The sequence below is a fragment of the Schistocerca americana genome, chromosome 7, assembly GCF_021461395.2.
Source record: "Schistocerca americana isolate TAMUIC-IGC-003095 chromosome 7, iqSchAmer2.1, whole genome shotgun sequence".
In the NCBI taxonomy this organism is placed as follows: domain Eukaryota; kingdom Metazoa; phylum Arthropoda; class Insecta; order Orthoptera; family Acrididae; genus Schistocerca; species Schistocerca americana.
Window position 1 is genome coordinate 509540786 of NC_060125.1, and position 25880 is coordinate 509566665.

The window sequence follows — 25880 nt, forward strand, 5'->3', positions numbered from 1 at the left end:
CTAATACTCTACTGATTTATTTTGCCTTTTGTTTTATTTAATGTTACATCATTGAGCTTCTGTAAATGTGTTTGATTGAATAGGTAACACCAAGCTGTATACTCCTTTCTTTGTAAAAAAAAACTTTAATGTCATGGTTTGATTCTATGCAGTGTAGTACATCTGTCATTTAAATTCTTTGTCCCAGTTGGACGGAGACAAAACTTACTGTATATATTTGTAATTTGTTTAAATAATTTTGGTTAGAACTACCTATATGTGCAAATGATATGTTTTATTTAAAATGTTTGTTTGCTGTTATGTAAACTGCTGACCTTCACTCAGTATTCTTAGTTATGTGGTCTGTAAAATGTATTGTGGTTCCCCTCGGGAATGGAACTTAGTAGCGCGCGCAAATTGTGGTTGGCCCAGGTAAAAAAGGTGGAACCAAGAGTCAGTCGGGGACGAGCTACCAAACAGTGCACTGCCATGTAAAAGTTGTATATTGTGCTGGTTCCGAGACAGGCTTTTCCTGCCACTTTCCAATGCCTCGGATGGATGGATAAATAGCTGGAACGATTCTGGAATTGGTATCCGTCGTCGCCACCAAGAAGGGACAGAGTCCAGCAATTCTGCCTGCAAATCCACTTACCAACATGCAGTTGCCACCACATTGCGCAATCACTGCAACGGAATACTATAATAATACACAGTGAAGGATCAGCTTATTGGATGTGTTAGTGTGCTCAAATATAAGGTAACTTATAACTGAATTTATGTACCTACCTACATTTTTTCCTTATCATAACACCTCTCAGGTTTCTCTCCGTTCGAACTAAAGTGATTACCGAGTGTCCCTACTGAAAGAACATTAAAGACCAGTGTTTTGCTAATTAATGCCTCTTGAACATAGTAAAAAGAAAGTTAAAGTTAATTAGGCAAGCGAGTGAGTTAAAGTAAATGATGCCTACTCAAAATAATTTTCCTATTAAAACTGCTTATTAAAGTGTCGTTGCCAACTTCAAATTTAAAAGTTCTTAAGGCTGAGGCTTATAAAGTTTTGCTTAGTAAATGATCACATTGCTGCCTGTTGTAAATCGCAGAAGGTGAGTCAGTATCTTGCAAATTTGTCAACATTGTGTCTCACTGTAGTAAAAGTCGTGAACTGCATTTGTGGAAAGTTATATACTCGTTTGCTAAGTGTCTGTCCCTCTTGTGTATTGGAAGTGCATATTAATAGTATAACAGGATCAACAGTTTGTCTATTGTGTTAATGGTAGGTAACAAGTGACGGGAAGACCACTATCTATGAAAACATTAATTTCTTTATTCAAAAGACAGTGAGAAGTAACCTGTGATGAGCTGTAACTCCATGCAAAATGGAGTTCTTGTTTTATTAGATTATCAGTGCCTTAGTCTCAATGTAGTTTACATATCTTCTCACTTTGAAATCTTGATTATGATGAATCACTCACTATGTGGTCAGTGACAGCAGTTTACATGGTAAGAAAACAATTTAATTTTTTAACATGTTGCAGCGTTCTGCAACGCTGAAAATGTAATGAAGGGAATGGTCTCAAAGGCTTAGCGTGTGTTTAAGTCTTTCTTTAGTAATGATGGCCTAAAGTGTCTAACCAGGCCTACCTATTAGACATTATCCTATTTGCGTCTTTTCCCGGAATATTTCTCGCCGTAACTCTGTCAGTTTTTTTTCTTCAGGAATACCCAAATACATCACAATTGGGATGTACGTCTTCTTTGATCATCTGCTTTATTTTACTTTTGAATTTCATTTTGAGGTTTTCAGAGTATATAAACCTATACCATGCTTAGTGATATACCAATAGTTAATTAATTCGTTAGTTTCGTTTCATACGCACGATACATCGTATTGATATGGAACATAATTTTTTTCTGTAAATACGTCTTCATGCTGATAATTTATCAGTTTTGACTTTTAATTAAATCAGATGAGAGTTAATAATTGTTATCCATCACCATTTACATATTGCTGTAAGAGATAGACTTCTGCGAAAGAGGAAGAGTTGTCAAAGATAAGCTTTTTCATTTTAGGTTCAGATCTTAGTTTTCTGCTTTCATTCAATATATATCGCTTGATAAGGGATCAAAATTCTTGGTCTGCAGCATTGCGGACCCCTGTTTGTGCTACAGACAACCTTAATGTGACATGATGAATGTCATTTTTTTTTCTTCTGATACTACAGCTATGTAAATCATTGTTACTGTTGAAGTAGAGTGATTTATTTACAACAAACACTTCCCCGAAGCGAATAGATTGCGTTTGCTTAAGTTTTAGCCCCAAACCTTCTTCAGAAAGGAAGCAAAGCACACACACACACACACACACACACGCACGCACGCACTCATGTAACCGTATGTTGTGCCGGGACGAGACCATTGGTACTGTGTGGCTCGGACGTCGGAGCGATTGTGCTTAGGAAGGCAATAAAAAACACAGTTAATAAGGTAAAGAACGGACATGTGCGAAGTGAAACTTCAGCTGATAATTGCAAAGGAAGACATCAGTGGTTTATGGAATAGAAAAAATGTAACTACTACAAACTCTAGATTATGATCGGATCGATTAGTACACTCGTTAACATCGCAAGCTGTAATTTTTTATGAAACAACAACGACTCCATACAATTAAAGCGCAAGTTATAGTTTGGGACAGTGACGATGTGCGATTATAGTTTTTGTTTGCGTAACACACATTATTCTGTTTATTGTATTTTATATTATCGTAGTCCGCTCTTATCAAGCTTTCCTGCTTCCTAACAACGGCTCTGCACTCCGCTACAAAGGAGAAAATGATACCAGAAGGTAACAGCCATTTTAGCCCTGTAAGATGCTTCAAAATTATTGAACCTTGATAATCTTTTGTTATACTCCTCCTGTAGTCATTGTGATGTATTCCACTTCCGAACAATTTGTCTTCGGAAGAATTCATTCTTCCTTTTTTAAAGGGATGCATTACAATTTCTATTCCACTTACCTTCATCTCTCACACTCTTTCGGAAATTCCGAAACCTCTGCACCATTTTCCTTTGAGTAGGCCTATTTACTTTCTACGGCATTTTTTGTCTTTAGTGCTCATTGTCGAGTGCATCTTCAGTTTTCTCTGTATTCTGCTGTACATAAATCAAAATCACAAGAAGTTGAATCAGCATCAGATAGTGCTTTAATTAGCACGCTTATCGGGTCCAAGTTTGAGCAGATTGCCGTTTGAAAAGTGTGACGTACAATGCATAGTGGAAAATTGCGTACGTCCCGGTACAGTCGAGGAACTAATTCGTGGTATAATTAACCACAATGTGCTAATGAACCCCAACAATGTTAAGCAAGTGTCGCCTATTTGATTCCATATACCATATAACTGTTACTGGCGTACCATTTATAATATGAATATAAAAAAAATAGTACACAATAGTGACTTAACAGCAAGAGAACGATACGTAAGCTGAGTGTGGAAGTTAATTCGCAAAGAACTCGACAGTGTGAGAAAATGACCTCTTGATATGAACTAAAAAGGAATTACAAACTGAGACAAACAGATACTAAATATCATTACTGCATGAATAATGATAATTTGGTCACACTTTGAAAGCAAGAAGTTTGTTTGAATGCCATGGTGCAAACACGTGTATGCTACACGACTGTCTGTACTAGAGACATTTCTTAATTCTTGGTAAGAAATGAGATACCTCTGATGTACAACATGCATCTCTTTTTCTATTAGAACTGAATCTCAGAACTTCACACCAATATTTTAAGATTCGCAGGCGTAGAAGGAATTCGCTAAGATAATTTTTGTCGCTTGAAGGGTAATACTGGTGTAGTTACAAACTGAGCCACTTACGAATATACAAATATGTATAATATATAACTTGGCTACTTAAATATTTTTATTTTCTTATTCTCAAAACAGTGATTAATTTTGAAGGATGTCTGTTTGTTGTTTTGCTTTCCGTTGTACGTCTTAGAGGTATTTAATTCCACATGCGAAACGCTAAGTTTCATTCTACCATACGGCAATGAATTATCTCGAGACCTGAAGAATTTAAATGAGTTGCTGCTTGTTTGCTTCCGGGAGAACATTACTGTTCTGTCTTTAATGATTTCAGTGTGGTTAATCAACAACTCAATCTTAATATTCTCTTATATCAGTTCTGAACGCTAACAGAAATGCTTTTACGTTTTGTCACTCGCAATAACACATTGCTTGTAAGCGTGGAGAAAAGCTATAGGTAGTTAAATTGTTTCAGCCAAGGTGAGATCCATTCTTGCGTAAGTTAATGAGGAATTTTAACCACAGTTCCTACTCGCACCACAACTACATTACGCTGTTGCTGCTAATAATCTCACGAGTTACCTTGTTGTCAGTCTACATGTAGGTCTCCAGATAATTAGGAGAAACGTAATTGTTGTGTGTTAAGGAAACCTGGCTGATAGCTTATTGCAATCGACTCGAGTGTTGGGTTTACAGAACGGTTTAAAATATACTGACATTAGCACCTTTCTCAGCGTGTTCAGTCCAAACCTCAAATATTTTTATTTCTTATGCTATTACACGTATAGTTCCGACCGTTGGCCGTCATCACGACGTCAGATACCTTATAAAATGTATCTCGCCATAGTACTGTACTTATTTCTAAGGTGGTTACGTGCATGATACCACGTTGAGATACAGTGTATCGGATGTCTGATGTTTTGAAGATGGTCAATGACCAAAAAGTGGCGTGTAAAGTAAAAGAAACAGAAATATTTACGGTCTAAAGTGAACACATTGATAAAAGACCACTTACCTCTTATTCATTGTGCTTAATTACTCTATTTATATGTTAGTAGACTGTGACTGGTGTTCATAGTCCAAAAACAAATGTCACAGATTCACTTTCACGTTCTTCTATCATTTAGTTCCTCATTCAGTACTTGCTGACTCAAAACTTATATCTAGTCAATGACAGTCGTTTCACACTTGCTAGGTGTGTAATAAATTTGCAATAATACCCCAATGGTAGAAAACGTATGTTTCCTGTTACGCACACAGTTTATCTTGTCCTCTATAGTCCATAGTTTTTTTAGACTGCCAGTTGTTCGTGTGTGGTCGCTATCAACTTCACCTACCAAACAATACTATGAGCAGTAGCATTCTAATAGCCAACGCTGAAGAATTCTGTTTCAATTCACTAATTGTAATTTGTAGTAGTAGGTACTGTAAATGAAGTGTCATTAATGAATACTAGTATATCTACGTCTGTATCCGCCAAGACACGTTACATTGTGCAGTGGAGGGTACTTCACCTCAACCATTCCTCCTGTTCCCAGTTCCTTTACAGAAAGTTAGTTAGTTTCATATTCAGTGGGTCATTTGTACGATTAATCATAATGATGTAGAACGAGTCATTTTACGTTTGCATTACAGCCTCATATGTCAATATCCTGAACATATAAATTTTATTCTTTTATTGGTATCAATTAATAATTCCTATCCATCACCTTTTACACATTCCAAATTTAGAAATTCTTCTATGGAGCAGAAGGAGTTGTCAAGGAGTGACTTTTTCAGTTTGTTTTCAGACTTAACTTTGCTTTCTGTCAGATATGTTAGGTCACTGGATAAGTTATCACAAATTTTGGTCTCAGCATTCTGCACCCCCTTAGCTGCTAAAGATAACTTTCATATGGGGCAGTGAATGTGGTTTTTCCTTCTGGTGCTGTAGTGGAGGATCTAAATACACTGTGAATCAGTAGCCAAAATAGCTAACACCCTAAACAGATCTATATAAGCTGATAGTGATAAGCACCAAGTATTATTCGCAATGCATATTCCTGATAAATGAATTCTTTCTTTCTTAAAGTTTAGTTTCCCCAGAACATTATTGCAGATGACATTATTTTACAAAAACATTGCAATATGTCAACTTACTGATATGGGTCTCCCCCTAAATGGACAATATTCAGACTGCAAATGTGAGTGAACTAAATTGTTTCAATAGCTCTAAAAAGTGATTTTTCCAATTTAAATTTTCGTCAATATGGAAGTCTAAAAACTTTGAGGTTTCCACCCTAGTTATTATTTCCTCATCATATGTAACACTTATCATTGGTGTAATATCTCCAGACGTGCTGAATTGAATATGTTGTGTCTATTTGAAACTGAGAATAAAACCACTCGCAGAAAACAACTCAATAGTATGTTTAAGAACAATATCTACTTTTTTTCCTATTGCTGTAAGTAAGTTTTGATTGGTTGTAATACTAGTGTCATACGCTTCAAGTGCTATTTCTACTTGTTGTATTTTGGACAGAAAGTCGTTCACAGGAATGTGAAGCAACAGTGGACTCACGATTAAGCCTTGTGGGATCCTGCAAATGATTTCTCCCCAGTCAGAAGAATGCCCCTTGCTTACACCATTTGAAATAATAAGTATAACTTTCAGAATTTTTATTCAGATGTATTATCCATTGGTTTGCTATTCCGTTTGTTCCATGAAAGCTCACTTTATCCAGGTGACTGTTGCTATTAACACAGCCAGGTGCCTTAGCTAGGTCACACAAAATAGCAACTGGTGCTACTTTGTTCTGCGGCACTTGTAACATATGCTGAGTAAATGTGAAAATGAAATTCTCATTTGAGCAACTTTGATTTCCCGAGTATATTATTGTTGCTCAGGTGAGATACTATTTTAGAATAGATGACCTACTCAGAACTCTTGAGAAACAATGTCAGTAATGAAATCGGTTAGTAGTTATTGACATCTTTCTTACAGGGGGTTTAACAATGGCCTATTTCAATCTCTCTGGAAAAATACCCTGAGTTAGTAATGCATTATATATTTCAGGAAGGAAAATGCTTATTACGTGGTAATAATTCGTTAGTACTCTGTTGGAAATGGCATCAAATCCAGATAACATCTTATTTGTAAGGAAAACATAATTTTCTTAATTTCAAGACGACGATGACTGAATTTAATGTGAGTTGCTTTTTCATCATACTGCTCTGATTTTTGTTGTGAACTGATCGCTCCTATATTTTCTACTGTATTTAAGAAATGATTATTATGTACATTTGCTACCTGTGACCCATCTTTCTATAGCACTTCCATTTAATTCAACAAATCTTGTTCTTTGGCCTGTTTTCCTGTCTCTCATTTCACTACATTACATATAGCTTTATATCTGTGGTCAGATTTTATTTTCTTGCATAATGTGCATGTTCCTTGATTTTTAATAACTTTTCTTAGTAATTCTTAGTAGTTTATGTAGTGTACAGCTGCGGCAGGTTCTCTATATTTTCTTGTGGAAGATACGTTTTCCTTTTCCTTTCATAAGGAACTTTACTCCCTGTGATGACCCATGGATTTTTAGATGACTGTTAAGTCACTTTCTAATTAGCTTATGGAGAAAACTATTTTCAAGTAATGTAATGAATCTTTCATAGAATAAATTAAAGTTTCTCAGAATTTGTTGCATTTTAAATTTCATCCCAGGTCATCTCCTGTAAGCTACTCTAAAACTAAAAAAAAAGAGAGAGAAAAATGTCCTAGAGTAGTTAATGATTTTAATTTCCGCTAAAGAGTGTGAATACTTTACGGAACTATCTCATCTAGATTAACAGTACATAATTGCCAGAGAGAATTTGTTACTGATTATAAAGCTAGTTTCACACTCTGAGCTTCATTTAAGAAACCATTATCAGTTAGGGTAATACTGCCTTTATTCACTCATGTTGGAAAGTTAATTGCTAAGGTCTAATTGTGGGAGCTAAATACGGTTTCCAGATCATTTTTTCTAATATAATCCCTAAGAAATTTAAAGTTGATATAATTGTGGAGCATTAATTGCTCGCTGCTGTCTGACAGACAATGTGGTAGGGAGCCCATATTCCCTAGAAACAGTTCAAAATTTCCCAGGGGGGATCTACATACAGTTACAACTAAATATGAACTATTTTTCAGTATTAATTTATAAGCACACACATCTATGAGGCGGCAGCTACAAAATCTATTTGGCTTAGAGTTTTTGAATTTGTTGTTCTATCTTAATGTATTACAAATCCTCCCGTTTCTATACTAAATCTAACGAGTAAGAGAGTGTAATCTATTATATTTAACTTCACCAATCTCTGGTTATGTGGTGCTCAGATAGTCACAGGGTGTCTACCTTTTCAGAGGTTAAAATTTACCAAGTGACAAAAAGCCCTTCTACGTTATTACTTGGTCCTCTTGTATTCTGATGAAATTAGTTAACTTGAGTTTTCTTATGTATTTTAAGCGTTTTGTTCCTGTTGTTTTAACACCTTTCACAGTATGGTACCTGATCCCCGACTCTAACCTAAAAAGGTACCCACCTGTCACCATTAACTACATGGACAATCTGTTGTGTGATAGTGCCCCCCCCCCCCCCCCCTGTCCATTCCCTGTAAGAAGCTCAGCAAGCCTATCTACTGCCTCAGAGAAAGGTGTAGACCATCTCCATCTCCCAATTGTAGCAACAGGTACTACACTCATATGAGATTTGATTTTACCTTGCCCAACTCTGTATACACATGGCTCACAGCAGTGTTAACCAGTGGCTAGCCATGGAATTGTAAGGTCTCCACAAGCCTCAATCTTGTTTGTGAAATTGCTACTACATTTCCATCCATATCGTCCTTTTCCTGTAATTTCTGTCTGTAGCCAGGCTGTTACCTGCACCACCTGCTATGACCACCTGATGGTCACAATCCTTATGCAAATTCCATATGTCCTCTATCACCCAACTACTGCCAGCACATGGCTTCAAAATACTTTTCACATGGTACCTGTTAATTAACAAGCATTGTGCTCTCATGTAATTGTAAAGGGAAACATTTAAGGAAACTATTTAATTCTGTAGTAATTCAGGGAATGAAGCCACAGTAATTTTAATCTGCCATCCTCCATAAATTTTCATGGTGATCCCAATAAAACTTGAGTATTCAACATATCTATAATAGTTTAGGATTTACTGTTAAAGTGAAATTAACAAGTTTTATATCAAAGACCTGAATGCTAAAATCTGAACGCTCTGGTCGATCTTAATGATCAACATTTTATATAAAAGTGCATGAATAAAAGGACAAACATTGTAAATATCAACTCTGTAACTTGTTTGTTTAAAAGATATAGTAAATTTAAATTATCATTATTTTCAGTTAAGCATCAGATCATTATTTCCTCCACACAAAACACATTGAACGAGGACAGCATGACAACTTATTGAGTCATTAGCTAACAGAACATTTGTCGTAAAGTTAGTGCATAATAGTTACTTTTGTTCCTTGTTTATTTATCAGAAAGCACATCGGTGCAGGGCTCCTGGCTGTGGCATTCAAAGCTAAGAAGGAAATTGTATTGGTTTTATGTAAAAGAATTTAACGTTTATTATGTAATGGATATTCTTGTTGCTTTATTGAGAACATAAAAGTGGTAAAGATTTCATTATTTAAATATGTTAAAATGTAAAATAATGTAGAATAACCTGCAACGAATCAGATGGATGGCTTCACGAAAGGGAACTGCCCTAGTCAGTTGAGCGATATTCGGCACACGGCAAACACGGCTGGGGACGGGAAGAGGGACAGTTCGGCTGGAGACACCAAAGTGAACAGTTAGGATTGAGACACAAAAGCAGACAATCGGTCTTTAGGCAGCTAGGAAGTGAAATGACGTAGAAAATTTCGCGTTGTGTGGTATCGCAGGACTTAGTCTCTGAGCAGTGAGCGGACGCACTCCTGGTGTGAACTCTTCATGTAAATGACAAGGTGGAGTATCAGACTTGGTTTTGCAACGAGATTGTGAACGATTGAACTGTGTCAAATAGATATACACTCGAATGTAACACTAACTCCAAATACGACCACTTTCACTATTAGTTTACTGTCTAAATAAACATTATTCTAACTGAGTGACCTACATCATTTATGGGTCATTAATTTAGTTTGAGAGTGGACAAGGTACTCTCTCACCTATTTTTCGTACAGAGAAAATTATTAATGGTTTTGTTACAACCTTACGCACTTTGAGCGAGACTCTAGAAAGTTAATGGCCTGAGCAGACGTTGATTGGAGCCTGGTAGGACACTAAAAGCATGAGGTATTTTTATGGTTCTTAGCTTGCAGAAACAGCATGTTGGAAGTTGAAAGCAATTAACGGCGAGCCCATCCCACGGGAAACCTTGCCGGACAGGTCCACAGTCGTAAAGGGCACACAGAACAGCCCCTAGTCAAGACAGGTCTACAGCAAAACAATGCCGAGCTACCTGCCATGGCTCCAGTGGAAGGCTGGGCTCGGGGTGACAGACTGAAGGGACGTATCTACACAGTGGAGTCATAACTTGGCATTTTGTGCAGAGCCACGCGGAATAAAAATTCACAAGTTTTGGTGTTAACCGATAGTGCAAATAGGTCTGTGACCTATTTCCATCGGCCACCTCAGTTGCATAAGAAACTCTGGCATCTGAGAAACGCTTAGAGATAAAATCTTTATTACACCCCATAGCTAGAACTGACATGCTGCAAGGCACAGGCGATTTAGATAAAGATCTTTAACATTGTATCTATTTGCTCATTGCCATGGGAAGTGACATGACTTCGGAGAAAACCATCATACCCCTCTGCAAAAACTTAAAAAAGCCAGTAATTGGCATTTTATTCTCAGACATGCAGGTTTCTGAACTCAAGTGCTGGTCTGACATGAATTTTTGCTGTCATGTAGGAGGGGAGATTTAGTGCCTCTAGCGCCCTGTGATTGGCTCAAGATGGCGTGAAGGTGGTGTCGTACATGCACTTTGTGGGGAAATGGAATTTTTTATCTGGAGGAGTGTGAGGCTCTCGGGTGCTGGACTTCGGTCTGGAAGCATCTTCTGGTTGAGGCTCTGGCTTATGTGGTTGCTGCCTGGGACCTGTCCTGAGACTGAGTTCACTTGCAAGTAGTTAGACTGGAGAGCCTATGGTGAAGTTCTTACTGTACCGAGAGTGTGATTTCAAATGTCTCAGACTACTCGTTTGGCGAGGGCATACTTCTTCGTTTTAGGTTTACCAGTCTCGACGTTTGGTATCCTTGTGCACTCTGTCGATAAGTGAGCCAAATTGGTCCTTGGTACGACCAGCGAACGGGTGTATCACACACTGAAATCTACTGTGATTTCATGGCTCTGGTAGAGAGTGAATTGCGATCCGTCTGCCTGATCGCTAGACCATGAGATTTTTGCATTGCTTTCGTGGCCACGGTCGATTTACAGGTGCCCTTCCACGTCTCGGCACCGCCGTGCAGTTCTCGCCAGCTGCAATTTACATCGCTGCACAAAGCGAACAGGTTAACCTACTCCTGCACTAGCCTTGTCAGGGCATACAGATCTCAATCGCCTCTTGCTCTCAGCTGCGCCTATATTGAGAAACTTCTGTAAATTATCAGTCAGTCTGCTCAGTGACAGATCAATTCAGATTGCGTTTGGGCACGGATACACGGAATCACGCGCTGCAGACGAGAAGGAAAATTCGTACGGCGGATACGTCGAACCTTTCGACCACAAACTTGTCTTGACCATCCAGAATTTTCAAGTCTAAAAGGAGACAAACAACACATTACATCGAAAGACCTGAATGGCACAGTACGATCACGTGCAACCAAAACTTTGGCCACTGAAGTACAAGCTGCAGTTTATCTGCGGTTTCTTAGAAGGATCGACTGCAGAACATAGGGGTGGAGTTGCGGAGAGTTGTCAGTCCTACCAAGAATTGAAGGACGCATTCCTTAGCACATATTGGACGCAAGACACACAGGAAAGGATAAAACAGGAGATCATGTTAGGAAAGGACTTAGAAGCGTCAGGATTCCGTAGTCCTGTCAAATTCCTCGAATCCCTGGTCAAGAAGAACAGATTCTTGGATCAACCGTGCAATCCGAAGGAAATTATGAGGCACTACTACATCCAATTACCTTTACGTTACCAGCAACTGCTCATCGGTAGATGCAGCGATTCAATCGAAGCTTTCAAGAGTAAGCCGTGCGAACTCGAGTACGTCAGTGAAATTCACAACTCGCGGAAAGAAGTAGAAATGATGACAGTAACTGTCCAGATTCGGCAGAGATGTATGACGATTGACGAAATAGGGGAAAACATCGATCAAATCGTAACCAAAATTCAAACTTCAATGGAAATAACCAGCCACCAAGGGAAAACAGAGGAAATTATAAACAACAACAACTACTACCGACGAAACGGAAACTGGAGAGAGCAACAGAACTCGAACCAGCATCAACAGGATTCTAGGGACCAACACCAAAGCAACAGCAGTACATACAACGGTCAAGGTCAATGGAATGACCAACGTAGCAAATATGTGGACCACCTAATCCACCACAGGGGTCACGCAGAGAAAATTCAAAAAGGAATTTATACACAGCCGCTGCGGACTCAGCTCATAACAATGCCGCAGAAACTACCGGAACGAAGATACAAGAGATCTGCTACGAGAAGAGATGGAGATCATGACACAACCACAATTACACCCCATCATTCACATCACAGTCGGCAAGGTCAATCTAACCGGAATTGTGGACAGTGGAAGCCAAGGGACGGCGATATCGGATACGGTATACAAGAAATGCACTGCGAATCCTTCTTGGCCGGAGGAAAACCAAAATCACTGGGGCTCTGAGAGGGAAGCATACAGAAGTGCAGTTGCAAAACAGGTTGATGTCCAGCTGCCAAGGGCATACCCTAGAAGCAAACTTTCTGGTCGACTCTTCTTTGGCAATTGAGATAATACTAGCCATGGATTTTCTTAATCGACAACAGGCCGTATTGGACTTAGGGCGAGGACAACTAACTTTACATAAAGACAGTGTAAGATGGCACGAACTATGCCCCTTACATGAAGTCATTAAAGATCACCTAACTCACGTTGAGCGAACAGTAGAGCTGAACAAAAATTACTGACAAGGCACAATGCATCTTGTAGAGGATATAGTATGGACGTATTGGAATAATTCATGTCGGGTGATGGTTTTAAAGTAATTCACACTACATGAAAACTTTGTGGAAATGCGTCAATTTACTGGAACCTAGTTTATCCCAGGGAAGTATTCAGAATTGACCGTGGCCGGCTGGGGAACGGCGAAGGGAAGCGACAATAGACAGCTTAGGGCAGCTCATGCTCTGAGGAAGCGGTAACGAGGCGCGGCCTCCAGCTGCCTTAAGATGAGTGACATTGAGTGGGTGGTTGACCCCATGCTGGTGTACAGGGAAGCAGACGGAGAACTTGTACGCCTGTTGATAAATGTCCGTCGTCCCGTTATCAGTGAAACATGCGAGAAAGCCGCGCAAAGCTATGGTGGAGCGGTCAACAGAGGCCAAAATATGCGTGTTCGTGACTATAGCAACTTCACGTTGAATTCACGGTCCGCAGAGTCTGAAGAAAATCAGGTGAAGAGCGACAGAATGAAATACGCCGGCCTCCGATGGGAACGTAGGACCAAGGAATTTGAAGTACTCTCTTGGGAGTTAGAATTCTGGAAAAATTGGTGTTTATGTGCAGACGCTAACCTTGATGGGTGGCCTGGGAGGAGCTAAATAGCAGAAGTTGAGAGGAACGGAAATTTTGTGTGAATTTGTTCACTTCCCAGAGCAGGCATTGGTCGGCGCTGGGAAGTGACGCATAATTAACGCGACTTGCGCTGCAATAGGCGTAAGTGATTTTGCTGGAGGGGAAACCGAGACAAAGAGCGGACTGGGAGAAGTCTCCGTAGAGGTCTTCCGTTCCCAGCTTGCCTAGAGTGCGGACGTGGCGTTCTTTACTCAGCTTGCCTGAGAGAGAGTGAGCATCGCTGCAGTTTAGGACTTAGCAAACGGAACAATTGAGCTTGGAGATAGAAAGTTTTGGTTCAGCTATGTACTGAGCAAGATAGCCAGGAGTGAATAGACGAGCGCAGCCTTGCAGCCCGCAAAACGACGCCGGCCCGCCACGCTGAATTCGGTGATATTGCGTCCGCTCCGGCCACTGATTAATTTGTTGGATCACGTCGGCAAGGTTTCCTCGAGGGTTTCATGGCCAGTGTATTGTAGAATTCTTCTCGCACGTCGCATTACGCCTGGTTCAGTCGATAGGAATTACTTTTGATTTATCGCGCTTTTCTCCACGAAAACGCAATTTATTACCACTGCCTGTTAGGAGAGTCCTGTAATGTGATGATTGAAGGTCGTGAGTTAAAATAAATCTGTGCTAATCGACTGCATCTGTTTTCAATCAAGTAGTTGAAATCCCAAGTCACTTTCTTAATTAATTTTATGTTCAACATTTGCATCTGGTGTTCAATAGCTGAATATAACATCAATGTGCACACCTTTTTAATTAAAAGGGATCAATTCTGAATCAATTAATGTCAGCACTGCCACCGCAGTTCAATCAGGAGTCACAGAACCTTATTACTTTTTTTGCGTTATCCGACATTGAGGCAGTTTTGCACTCTCTGTTGATCTGTTAGTCAATTACCTGGAGTGAAAACACACCAAAACCAGATAAGTGACGGCTGGGGTGTTACAACAGTACCATGAAGATTTCCTTTGCAGACCACGCAATACGCGCGCAAATCGCTGCCGAATTCCTCAATCTAAACTACGCAGAAAAAAGAGGGGAAGAAAAAAGCAATTGTGGCACTATGAATGTAGCCGCAGGACTCAAGATATTGAGCAAATTCGACAAGAGGTGCGCGATGCTATTGATCACATGCTAGGGAATTTAATAAACATCCCGACGCAGGAAAAAGGAGAGCTAGAGGGAATATTAAAGGACAACGCGGATGTCTTTCTACCGAAAACCGGTGCAATCCGAAATTTCATGTATGCGTTTCGGGTGTGGGAACCCACTAAATTCTTTGAGCCTCCCTATCTAATCCCACATGCCTACAGACAGAAGGTTTCTCTCGAGATCAAGAGGATGCTTTACGAAGACATCATTGAACCAACATGCTCCACATAAAACCCACTCACAGTGGTAGAGAAGGCTGACGGCTCGATCTGTTTGGTGCTGCATTCGCGCCAAATAAACACAATCATTGAGCGAGAGACTATCACTTCTCGCCAGCTGCAATTTACAATGCCTCACGAAGCAAACAGGGTAACGTACTGCTGCTCCGGCCTTATCAGATCTCAATCGCCACTTGCTCTCAGCTGCACCTACATTGAGAAACTTCTGTAGATCATCAATCAAAGTCTGCTCAGCGTCAGATCAATTCAGATTGCATTATCCATATTTTTACGGCCCGAGTACTTGACTCACTTCTGCCACCCAGGGTCCTTGTCTATTCTTCTCTTACCTCAACTGTTAGTTGTTTACAGTATCCAATCAATAACTATAATTTCTCTATTTTTTCTTTTAAAAAGTAAATGTTGTTAGTAAATTTTACAACATTCTCAATCATTTTATATAGTCAGCACCAAGGGTTAGCTTCCATTGTAGCGTCCCATGCCAGGATAACTTTCAAGTTCCCGATATTATTATTACTGGTATTATATGTTATATTAACTTCGTATTTCGCGAACTTGCCATCACCCAGACAATTTAACCAAAGGGCCCCAAGTGTCTAATTTAGTGCGTGTGATGGGACACGTACTGTTAAAGCCCTAGATGAGTTCGAGCCAAGACTTTTCAATGAAGGGGAACCGCATGTGAGCCCGAACATCTTTAAGCATGTTAGCTCGCAATTGGGGGCTCGTCCGGGACAGGGATTTGGAAAGTGTTAGTTGAGGCATAAGAAACTTACAAAATTTTGGAACAGGATTGTCTTTGGGAAAGTGTTAGTTGGGAAATATGAACTCTGGAAAGTTTTAGAATTGGATTTGAATTCTGCAAAGTGTTTCCAAAAGTACTATCTGAACTTCAATACGCAGGACCGCTCGCAAAAGTTAAATGTGAGGTCGGTCCAGGACTGAATATTAGGTTTCTTTAATAGCTGTGAAATTACAGTTGTAATTCTCATAGTTAACGACATTCTGTGACCTAGGTCCTTAGTCTGTGGCAGTTTAGGCAGTTTGCGTGGGGGCTCTGAGCTACGAATTTTACATCAGTTGTGTGCACCGAGTTTTAGCAGTGGTGAGGAGTTATAAAAAAGTAACGCGGAAGAAGAGGCGACATCGAAAGCACGTGGTTACAGCCAGCATCGGCATCTTCAACGGCGATTCATCTCGCAGCGGCGGTTGCAGTACCACAGCAGAGGCTGCGAGATCTTCAGCGTCGGCTTCAACAGCGACATCGGCAGCAGTACCATGGCAGTAGGATCCTGCACGCAAAACTAAGTACCTGCGCTGATAGCGAGATTATGTATGATTCTGTAATTCAATTGCCAACAATAGGCGTCGCTAATATTAAGCAGTCGGCCAGTTTGTGTGGCTCCGAAAATTCTAGCGAGCCGCTTAGTCTGACGTCGGAGCGGGAGAGCGTGATCGGCGGTGAATTTGGTATGGCAAATAGTCAGAAATCAGGCAAGGGAGTCGAATTTGGGGGAGACATGATGTCGCAATTAATGCAAATGATAAGAGGATTGGGATCCAAAACTGAGTCTGTTAAAACCAATATGGGATTCAAAATTGATTCTGTTAAAACCGATATGGGATGCAAAATTGGTTGTATTGAAACCGATATGGATGTCGTAAATTTAAAAATTGATTCGGTTCAATCTGAAATAGCTTCGCTTGTGAAAGACGAAGTAGGTGAAATGGCTAGTGGAATCGAGGAATTGATAGACAGAGAATTAAAAACCATTTAGGATGAAATGGGCAAAATTTCTGATGAAGTTGGGATACTTGACTCTAAGGCAGATCAAGCGGAGAAAAATTTCAGTGATAAGGTGGAGAAGTTCCAGGCAGATCTGGGAGGCAACGTAAGAAATTGTAAGAGTAGGCAATATGATAAAATGGCTGAGACGACAGAAGTTATTAGCAACTTATCCGTTGGAATAGGTAAAGGGGAGAAAGAAATAGATAAAATAAAGGAACAAATAGAATCTGGCATTAAAAGTGAAAATAGTGAAGCTAAAAAGCAAATCAATAAAGTAAAAAGCGAACTAAATTTTTTAGCTGCACATCAAACCTCTACAGTGATCAGTGTTCCGTGGATGAACTCGAGATCGGTCAAATGTTTTGCAGACGATGGGAAATACCACCCAGTAAATTTCCTAGCAGCATGCAGGGATGGTATTATAAGGGGATGTCCGACGAGGCGAAGATAAAAATCGTGAAAAGACATTTGGAAGGCGAGCCGCAGTCGTGGGCAAATATACACAGTGATATGCTCACTACCTACGAAACATTTGAAAGCATTATCCTGAACAAGCTCTGGAGTGAGGCGAAGCAAACGTGACTCCAAAATGAATTTCTGAACGGGCCAACATTTAAAAACGGGAACGGGGCGATGCGAGAATTTTATAAACGTGAACATGCGAGATTAATGCATGTGAAACGTCCATTGGGAGTGCTTACTGAAATTATGACGCTGAAAATGTGATTACCGGAAAATTTACAGTGAGATCTAGTGCACTGTCCTAGCAACTCAATAGACGAATTTTTGGACTTTGTAGGAAAATTAGAACGGGCGTTGAAATTTAAACCGCAAAGTAAGCAGACAAATAATTTTCAAAGTGGATATCATAACTACAGTCCGAGCAGTTACTATGAAAGGCATCCTGGAAGTTACCAACGGAACGCAGACAGCAGTTTTGATAAGGAAAGCGGTAACAGGTACACATCCAGTGATAAATTTCGAAGTGGTAATGGGAACGGATACGTTCGTGACAGGGACCGACGCCAAGAATGTAGATTTGAGGGAACGGCACCTGGCGAAATGAACCAGCGTAATGGGAGATCGGGAAACTAAGTTTCACCGCAACTGAGGTTCAGAGATGACAAAATATACCTGCGATGAACAGGACGCGAGTAAACGGAAATATGACAGGTGTCAATAAATCGCAGAAAGGCGCCAGAATATTGAAATGAAATTAGTAAGAGATGTGTGAATGATAATGCAATGAAAGATTCTACGCGTGGAAAGGAGGCTGAGGTGGAGCAGAATTTTGTGGAGGTAGATAGTATTGAAAATTCTAAAGAGGTACTAACCAGCAGCAACGATTATAGTGACGAAGGTGATGATGTTTCAGGTGATACTGTGATGGTGAAAGTTGTTAAGGAGGTTAATAAGGGTGGTGTAGCATTAGTCTCTTCAGCTGTTGATGAATTTGTGTGTGTATCGGCAGAGATTGGTGAATTATTTTTGAAGGAAGGTAGTAATGATATTATATGTGCAGAAGTTATTAAAGTTGAAGCTGCTGGTATTGATACTTCGGAGGAAAAAATCTGTGTATATCTTTCCACTAAAGGAGGTGAACCTGAAATTCGGGATGGATCTGTGGATATTGAATGTTTGTTTGAGAGTGAATGTGGTTCTGAATTTGATGTGATATCTGAAATTAATGTGGCACAGGAACGTGTAGGAGAGGAAAAGGTATTATGCTCAGGTTTAAATCAAAACGCAGTGGAATTTAATGGTACTGTTGTTTTTCAAATTACACAACACTGTAGCTATAATTTATGTGATGTAACTACAGAGGATGGTGAATCTATGAACGGTTCATACATTGGCGATTTGTTGACTGACGTAAATGAGGTTTTATGTAGCGAGTTTTAAGATGTATCAGTCGCTGTTGAAGGTACTGTTTGTGAAGGAGTTTGTAATGATGTGGGAGTAAAAAGTAATGCTTTATTTCATGATAATGATGTTGTAGCTCCTAATGTCGATAATTTTAAGGGAGAATACAGTGAGTGTGCTTCTAATATAGAAAATGATATTTGGACAGAGTGGTATCTTAATGAGGAATGTGATTTTACTGCAACTGATTGGCGATGGTACAGTAGAACATGACGATCGTTATTGCCTCATTAGTGGACTCGAGAGAAGTTTAAGACAGCGAGAGATCTAGAAGGAAAAAAAAAACGAAACTGGGCCGAAAGAAGCATTTAATGAATTATTTTGGGACGAGTATGAAATTGAGGGGTGGATCGAACAGGATATGCGTACTCTAGAGATGGAAGAGAAGGGACGAGACGTAGAGAATGATTTATTGAGAGAACAGTGTTTAGAACGAAAAGAAATGATTAATGTTCAGCCTATCATTGAGATTAGAGTAAATGACGGGAAAGTAGACGCACTGCTCGATTCGGTAAGTAATGTGTTGGCCGTGTCGGAAGGTTTTATGTATAGGATAAAGAATAAGATATTAGTATTACTAGCTGTAAACAGTGTAAAAATTAAAACAACTGTTGGCGATTTAAGTAAGCCAATAAGGCAAGAAGCGCTCTTGGAATTCAAGTGCACAAAGAATCATTTTAGTATAGGATGCTTTGTAGTGAATGGACTTGTAAAAGATGTGGTACTGCGAAAAGATTTCTTATGTAAATATAAAACTCCGCTTCACTGCGTGTGAAGGTGCATGGATTTTTAACGAGAGGGTGAAAAAGGAAAAGTAAAATTTTAGAATCTTTTGATGCGGGACAAAATGATTGCGCACATCCTAATGACACGTCGTTGGAATGAAGAGAACAACATGTGTGACAAGTTTGGAGGGGTAATTTGGCTTTTGCATAAGGTCTGTGCAGTTATAAAGAGATAGTTTAGACGCACATTTGGGTGCGAGGGGGTCGGAAAACTCGATTATTTGGTGAACGATATCAAGTCAAAAATCAGTGCACAGTATGCTCGGGAATTTTAAACCATCCGACGCAACTGGAAGCTCAAGAGTTTTATGAAATAATATTAAGTTGGATTACACACTCATGCTCGTAAATTAAGGATAACGCTGATACATGATGAAACAACGCACTAGTGGGCAGTTTGCGGGTTTAAATCGCCTCGGAGCATGACCATGCAGTGCATTTGACCTGCTGTCGTCGCACGGTGGTGCTGGCAGCAGTCCACATATGCAGAGGTGTGTTGGTGCGTGTCAGAGTACGGTGCAGCGAGTAAGTGTGCAGACGTTTTCAGACTGCTAATGGTGACTGTGTGTTGAAAATGGCTCAAAGAACACATACTGATGACATTATGAGGGGTAGAATACTAGGGCGACTGGAGGCTGGTCAAACACAGAAGGTCGTAGCACGGACCCTCTGTGTGCCACAAAGTGTGATCTCAAGACTATGGCAACGATTCCAGCAGACCGAAAACGTGTCCAGGCGCTAGAGTACGGGACGTCCACAGTGTACAACACCACAAGAAGACCGGTATCTCACCATCAGTGCCCACAGAGGGCCATAGATTAGTGCAAGTAGCCTTGCTCGTGACCTTACCGCAGCCACTGATGCAGTTGTCTCCAGACACACTGTCTACAGTCGACTAAACAGACATGGTTTATTCGCCCGGAGACCTACAGGGTGAATTCCACTGACCCCTGGTCACAGGAGAGCCCGTAAAGCCTAGTGTCAAGAAGACAGTACATGGTCATTGGTTCAACTTAACATCTGATGTCATCAGTCGCCTAGAACTCAGAACTACTTAAACCTAACTAACCTAAGGACACGACACACATCCATGCCCGAGGTAGGATTCAAACCTGCGACCGTAGCGGTCGCGCGGTTCCAGACTGTAGCGCCTAGAACCGCTCGGCCACAACGGCCGGCATGGTCATTGGGACAGTGGTCCCAGGTTGTGCTCACGGACGAGTCCATGTATAGTCTGAACAGTGATTCTGTCTGGGTTTTCATCTGTCGTGAACCTGGAACCAGTTACCGACCGTATAATGTCCTTGAAAGGGACCTGTATGGAGGTTGTGGTTTGATGGTGTGGGGAGGGATCATGATTGGTGCACGTACACCCCTGCATGTCTCTGACAGAGGAACTGTAACAGGTAAGGTGTATCAGGACGTCATTTTGCTCCAGTATGTCCGCCTTTTCAGGGGTGCAGTGGGTCCCACCTTCCTCCTGATTGATGATAACACAAGACCCCACCGAGCTGCCATCGTGGAGGAGTACCTTGAAGCAGAAGATATGAGGCGAATGGAGTGGACTGCCTGTTCTCCAGACCTGAACCCCATCGAGCACATCTTGGATGCTCTCGGTCAACGTATTGCTGCACATCTTCAAACCCCTACGACACTTCAGGAGCTCTGACAGGCACTAGTGCAAGAATGGAAGGCTACACCCCAGCAGCTGCTCGTCCACCTGATCCAGAGGATGCCAACCTGTTGTGTGGCCTGTGTACGTGGGCATGGTGATCATATCCTATATTGATGTCGGGGTACATGTGCAGGAAACAGTGGCGTTTTTTAGCTCATGTGTATCTGGACGGTTTTTCTAACTTATCACCAATACTGTGGACTTACAGATCTGTGTCGTATGTGATCCCTATGTGTGTGATATTAGCGCCAGTTTTGTGTAGTGCCACGTTGTGTGGCACCACATTCTGAAGTTATCCTTAATTTATGAGCATGAGTGTAGGTAGAGATCCACAAAACATTTGGAATTGCTGCAGATTACACCAAGTTTCACGATGGGAGCCAGACTCTCGCCACACATTTGTAACAGGTAATCTGAGAATGATCAACATAAAACGACATCAAAGCAACTTAACACTTTACTCATCCGTTGTAGCACCGCTGCACCCGGAAAGCGTCAACAGGAAGACCCAGTCAAAACTATAGTGCTACTGTGCTGTATAACCGGCGCATTCACCATGAAACAAGCCTTTTCGCTCGCTTCCTATTGGCCAGCTCTTCTTCCATCACTTGAGGAGGAGATGTCAAGTGGATATGATTTCAGTTATAGGGTTTTCGATCAAGTACGTGATCTGCAGCGATTTTTCTTGGAACACAGTTAAAGAACGCCTGCAGTGGCTACGACAACCCTTGTAACTACGTTGCAACCTACTATGTCATAAGTCAGTGCACTAAAGTGCTATCAGGTGAATCAAGGAAGAAAATACGCACTGTTGGAGACTGAAATTGCAGCACCAGGATGGATATCAAGTAAATGTTCCTAACGTGAGTATATAGTGAGGAGTAAATGATTTGGGGCTATCAAGATGTGACATTTAATACACACAGATACTGTCTCTGGTGGGAACAACAGCTCTAACCTGGCCAGGCTCTGAGTAGAACTGAGGTCACCAGCCAATTATGGGTACATCTTTCCTTTCTGTTTAAGTACTGTGTCAGACTTCATCAATTGTATTGACTAGGGTCCGCAGCTCGTGGTCGTGCGGTAGCGTTCTCGCTTCCCACGCCCGGGTTCCCGGGTTCGATTCCCGGCGGGGTCAGGGATTTTCTCTGCCTCGTGATGACTGGGTGTTGTGTGATGTCCTTAGGTTAGTTAGGTTTAAGTAGTTGTAAGTTCTAGGGGACTGATGACCATAGATGTTAAGTCCCATAGTGCTCAGAGCCATTTGACCCTTTTTTTTTTTGACTAGCGACCGTTGGCGGTCTTTTGGCAACCAATGACCAGATATTTTCTCTGTGTGAGAGATCTGAAGAACGCATTGGCAAGTGTGACAGTCGAACAAATCGAAAACTTTCTGCATCGATGCAGGTCAGCACAGCACAGAAAACATGCAGTCTTGCATTGTCCTGTAAAAAGATACCACAGAGACATCAGAGAGATTGTTTACAGTGACCAGCCTTAAAACATCAGCGTTGTAGCCGCTGCTGACTAAATTAGCAACTATGCGAAGCAGAAGTGATCGTGTTTTGCGACAAGTGGCAGCTCATACTATCATGCCAGTGCTGGGTTCTTATGACAGTGACGATGAGAGATTGCAGGGCACTCTCACTCCTGATTCGGTGTAGGGACAACGATCTATGGCGATTTGACTTCATACATTGTGATAAAATGGCGGGCAGCAGTTTATGGTCTCGTTTGTGTGCTCTAGGGAAAGAAATACGGTAAGCTTTACCTGCGTTCAAAGCAACAGGGTGCCAACTTAAACGACTGCAGTAAAAGCACGTCATTGGTGGGGCAATAAAGTGCGTTTTTTCTGGTGAATGGTGAGGAGACATTTCCAGACGGGCCGTTCCGTGGTCGCGTTGTGCAGAAACAGATTAAGCTTTGGCGCCATACATCCAGGTATACGGCCTGGCGCCAAAAAGTCGCCGACAGTGCATCATAGGCCTTGTTAGCGAGCAAGCCGCCAAAAGAAATGTAAACGTTCTGCAAATGTCCGTGGGACAGGAAATCTGGCGCCCAGATGTACAGACTCTGTTTCAAAACATGTTTTGTCAATGCATATTTATGGCCATTCTTTGTAAACTTTGAAATGGACGCTACAGGGGAGATAACAAGCTGTTTATGAATGGTAGTGCTTCCACCCTGTATTGTGTTAGCAAAAGACACGGCAAACGTGTGGGAAAGAGGCTGTGAAGCTGAATTTTTTCTGTTTTCTGCCAAATAACTATAAGTCTGTGATTGGTCAAATCGGTTTGCAGTGCAAAGACCATTCACCAAGCTTAGAATGCCAGGCTCTAGCTAGTGATTGGCTTGTGCGAAATTGGGGGAAGTCAAAGAAGAGAAATGTGCTTTTGGAACCGAGCTGAGGGGGCTACACAGACAATGGGGGATTTGCACTCTTGTACAAGTCTCTTGTACTGGCGCTTCACTAGTAAAGAACTGCAGGTCTCTACCAAAACGATGAGACTTGTGTCCTTTGCTAGGGTGCACCTTAGATCCCGTGCCAGTCACCTTCTGAACCATCAGAGGTACTGCTTATATCATCACAGTCACAACGAGTGACGCGTGGGTGTACTTATTTGTCCTGAGTCGGCCGTCTAAACATTTGACATGTTCCGGCACGCACAGTCGTGGCACAGAGTGGCTCTGGGCACTATGCGACTTAACTTCTGAGGTCATCAGTCGCCTAGAACTTAGAACTAATTAAACCTAACTAACCTAAGGACATCACACACATCCATGCCCGAGGCAGGATTCGAACCTGCGACCATAGCGGTCGCTTGGCTCCAGACTGTAGCGCCTAGAACCGGACGGCCACCCCGGCCGGCCGGCACGGAGTCAAATTGGTTTGGCAGACCAGCAAACGGGTCCACCTGCACACTGGAATCCATCGGGGTTTCAGAGGCTCTTAGGGAAGTACCTGTGTTCAGAAGTAACCGAACGCGAGACCGCGTACTTGCATTTTTCGGGAATGTGCATTTAATAACAGATTGCCACCATCCATGACTTCAGCCGCCGAACACATCGTAGTGTACCACCTTGAGGAGTAGGATGGTAAAGTATTGGCCGCTGCAACGTAGGGCTATAATATCTATTTCTCAGCACCCTGTTCTTTCGAACCATATTTTTCCTTTTGGTATGGTATGGTAGAATGTAAATGCTTGGTGGTGGCGTAGTGTGATGCCATAACCTGGATTCACATGTATGAAGTGAGATAAAGCGAGTAGTGTTCTGGTTAGTGTCGTGTGTCGATCCCCAGCAGATCACTCTGTCCACCATAGATCCCATTTTAGTAAGGCTTTTGTTAAATAACTATTTTTTTGGATGGATGATTCTTTAATAATTTTGTTGTCTTGTCTTGTTTCAGATCAATAAATCGATAGTGAATTAGACTTCAACTTCTCCCTGAGTTCTGAATAACAGTTCCTTCGCATTTTTATGGCAGTCTAGATCAGAAACATAAGGAGTAGCTGTTTCATTTGGTGTCCACTGCGTGGATCGTTTACTCCAGTAACAGTAATCTTCTTTCAACGAATATGGTTGCAATCGTTCTCCTGGGATGCTATACAAAATAACAGATCCTGATGCTTGACAGAGAATCGAAACTCATCTGAAAGGATGTTGTGATGCCACTCTTCTCTCCGGCAGTGTTGCTCGGTGAACCAGTGCTGCCACCACGTCAAGGTAAGCCACAACATCGGTCACTGTGCTGGCAGTCTGTGTTCCTGCCGAAATCATTGCTCTCTCTGATTGGACACTTGTCTTGCAGCAAATAATCCCAGTTACTGAGTCAAGATATGTGTCAAGGCTGTACGGTCGTGCACTGTCGAGTGAACAGTATATCTGCCCCTTCAGGTGCTATTCGTATGGTGCCATTAAGATGCTGGATGGCGTTGATTATGCCCTTTCCTGGATCCATAAATTCCGTATTACGCAACCAACGTGAGCAGCAGTATTGAGGAACGAAAAACCGCAGTCTCGACAGGCCACAGTTTTTCCGCTGTCCGAATCCGACAGTCCGCATTCGTGACTCATTGGTATGGCTGCTATCCGGAGGACCCAGGTTCGAATCTCTGTACTGCTGGCTATATTTCTTGGTTGGGAGGGCTGGTACGGGGTGCACTTAGCGTCGTGAAGCCAAATGGGGAATTATTTGAATGAGAAGTAGCGGCTCCAGGGTCAGGAAAACCGACAATGGCCGGAAGAGCGGTGTGCTGACGGCATATCTGTCCATACTGCATCCGGAGGCCCAATAGCCGTTATGAAATTGCAGTCGGTCGGTACCCATGGCCCAGCAAGCCAGAAGGCGGAAGTCGACATTGCAAAATCCGACGTGTTGGTAGGCACAAGGCATAACACGATCTAGCCTAGATATAGACTCTGACCACAGTTTAGCAATGGTGAAGAGTAGGATGAAGTTTAAGAGACTAGTCAGGAGGAGTCAATCCGTATGGTAGAGGGATTCGAAAGTACTGATGCATGAAGAGAAACGCAAGAAGTTCTCTGAGGCTATAGATATTGCGATCATGAACAGCTCAATGGAAGATGAATGGACGTTTCTAAAAACGGCAATCACGAAAGTTGGAAATAAGCCGTAGTTTCAACGCAGGTAGACTGACAGCCTACGAAGTTCTTCTTTGGTTTCGATCACATT